Genomic DNA, 2,888 nt, shown 5'->3' with positions numbered 1-2,888 from the left:
TAATGAGATAATCTACTTATACGCCCTCCCCCACTGCCCTTCCCTTGATACAGGTGCTTGTAGTTGGCCATTATTAGTAGTTGGCTGTTGTTATGCCATTTCAAATTCTACAGCTCAAAATGTAACTTTTTCTTTTCACTTTTTATTTTTCCTCACAAACAAAACTCCTAAGCATGCTTAACCCGACAAGCTGGGCTTTCTCACTGTTTCTCCATTCATCTTGCTTTCTGTAACTGTTGGTAGCCCTCAGTTCCTGAGTCTGTCTGCTTTCTTTCTAACTCAAGACATCCATCCCCCTCCTCCTGGAAGTGCCAATAGTATAGATTGTCTGGCCTGTTTTTTTTTTTTTTTCCTTTAATATAAATTTCCTAAACTTCTTTCCTAGTCTGTTTTTGAATGCTTTTATCAATGAGGCTAAGAACCTATAAAAATGAACTTCAAGCCCACTGTAACATGATCAATGACTTTGTCTATTATAAAGTGCAACATGTTAAGAGTAAAATTAATTACAAATGAATAACAGTACAGGAAGCAGGATGTTTAATTCTCATGATGGTTGAAATGAAAATTTGTGAAGGCTTTGGGAGAATATTTTGACAATTTGCTTTTATGTTTTCAGCTTTTATTTCTTAGGTAGGATTTCATGTAGCCTAGGCTTGCTTCAAACTTGTTATGGTGCTGATGTTAACCTTGAACACTTCGTCCTCCTGCTACTACCTGCCAAGTGCTTGACTTCTTAGTTTGAACTGCCTCATTTGGCTTATTTTTATTTATTTTTAAGGTGGTGCACAAGCTTTTTTCCATATAATGATTCTTCAATTCCTAAGTGATTACCAAAGGAGATAGAAATTTATTAAAACATAAAATTGGTAACTCCTTGTTTTCAATGCTTTGTTTAAAAATCACAAAGGCTTGATCTAAGAGAAATGCTTCAGAAAACATAAGCATTATAAATTAGTAGAGGCTTCATTCAGTTTTAGTTAAGCTCACTTTATATTTTTGTGTGATTAAATATTGATTTGTCATTACTCTGATTTATTACATCCTTAAACACACACTTCAGTTTTGTGTAAAAGTTATATTTCTAATGCACATTTCTGCCTGCTGAATTCCAGCAATGCCAGAAGCCTCTTCTAATTACGTGATGAATTATTTATTTTTTGTTATTTTTTTCCAGAAACTCTCAAAAGTACGTGTCTGAAGGGCATAATATGTCCCCAGCATGTATTAGCAGTTATCAGGGAATTTCAGCAAACAGCCAGTCTTTGTCACCTGCATGCTACCCCTCCCTCTTCAGGAATTTCCACGTCCACCTATCTGGAAATATTTCAGTTTCTTTCTCTGGCTTTCTCTCTCTGTCTCTCTCTCTGTCTCTCCCTCTCCCTCTCTCTCTCCTCTCTACTTTCTTTCTCTGGCTTTCTCTCTCTGTCTCTCCCTCTCCCTCTCTCTCTCCTCTCTGTCACTTGTACCAGAAGGGCTTCTGCACAGGGTGGTGCATATGATGGGCATGAACTCTACCAATGATGTACATCCCTAGAGTTTCAGTACATTATCTTAAAGAAGGTAAACGTGTATAGAAGCAAACAAGCATAATACCATTATCATCCAAAATTAAAATTAACACCTAAACATCATCAAATATTGAACTTAATATTTCTCCAACTGGCTTATAACATGTTTGTTTGCACAATCTGATTTCAGATGCAAATATAGCTCTCATATTAATATTACTTCACAGATATCTCACTCATGTATACATTTCCCCTCTATCGCTGTTTCTTAAAATGCCATTTTTGCATAAGAAAATGAGCAATTTGTTTTCATATTCTGTAATCTTGATTTTCAGATTACATCATCAAAATGTGTTTTTATATTTTAGGCTTCTTTTTATACTAGAGTACAAAATAATTAATTAACTAATTAACTAATTAATTTCATTCTTTTCAATGATATAATATTTGTTGGGAGCCTGAGGCTCAGCCATTTCTCAAAACCGCTGAACAGACCTAAGCTGGTAACTTTCCATTCTTCCCACTCTCCTCCCGCGGCATGGGACAGAGCCTGCAACCTTGGCCTGCAGCCTTGGCCTGCAGCCTTGGCCCACGGCCTTGTACTCTTTTCCAGTAAACTGCCCTGTTTTCCGTTAATCAGTAGATTCCTCCCTTAGAGTACATCTGGGCCCCTGAGGTCTAGCTGATATGATTACTCTCAATCTTTACTCCTTTGTTCTCATTCTCTATTTAACCTCATGCTTGTGCTGCAATAAATGAGACTTGATCAGAACCCTGTCTTGTCTCCATTTCTTGTGTCTCGTGCCCCATCCAATCCCCACTCCCCACTCCAGGTACCCCGTTGCAGATCCCGCGGGCCAGGACAAATATTGAGCATATTTGCAGTGTTCTGTGACCATCAAATCTATGCATTTCCTAAAACACTCTTCATGTTTTTGTCCATATTAAGCAATAATTTCCCTTGCTATTTCCCTCTCCAAGCGAAAACAAAGTTTTTGGGGGCTAACACCCAATATGCTCTAACAAATGGATGTCTCCCACCTTCCTGAGTTTGGTACATTGCAATATGTTCATGTTTGCATCAATACCTTTAGTGGTTTAATTTGTGCTACCCTTCAGTCTGGAGAAGCTACTAAACATGTCATTGCTCATCTTCTGCACTGCTTCTCTATCTTAGGAACACCCTCCTATCTAAAAACAGATAATGGCCTGGGCTACATTTCCCAGGCCTTTAAAAATTTCTGCTCCACCCTACAAGTGCAACATTCTACCGGTATCCCTTACAATCCTCAAGGACAAGGAATAGTTGAGCGAGCTCACCTATCCTTAAAAAACACCCTACAAAAAATTAAAAAGGGGGAGTGGTATCCCATGAAG

Source organism: Nannospalax galili, unplaced genomic scaffold (assembly GCF_000622305.1).
Source record: "Nannospalax galili isolate Female #2095 unplaced genomic scaffold, S.galili_v1.0 scaffold600, whole genome shotgun sequence".
Classification (NCBI taxonomy): domain Eukaryota; kingdom Metazoa; phylum Chordata; class Mammalia; order Rodentia; family Spalacidae; genus Nannospalax; species Nannospalax galili.
The sequence above is the reverse complement of the archived record's forward strand: the minus strand, read 5'-3'. Positions refer to the sequence as shown.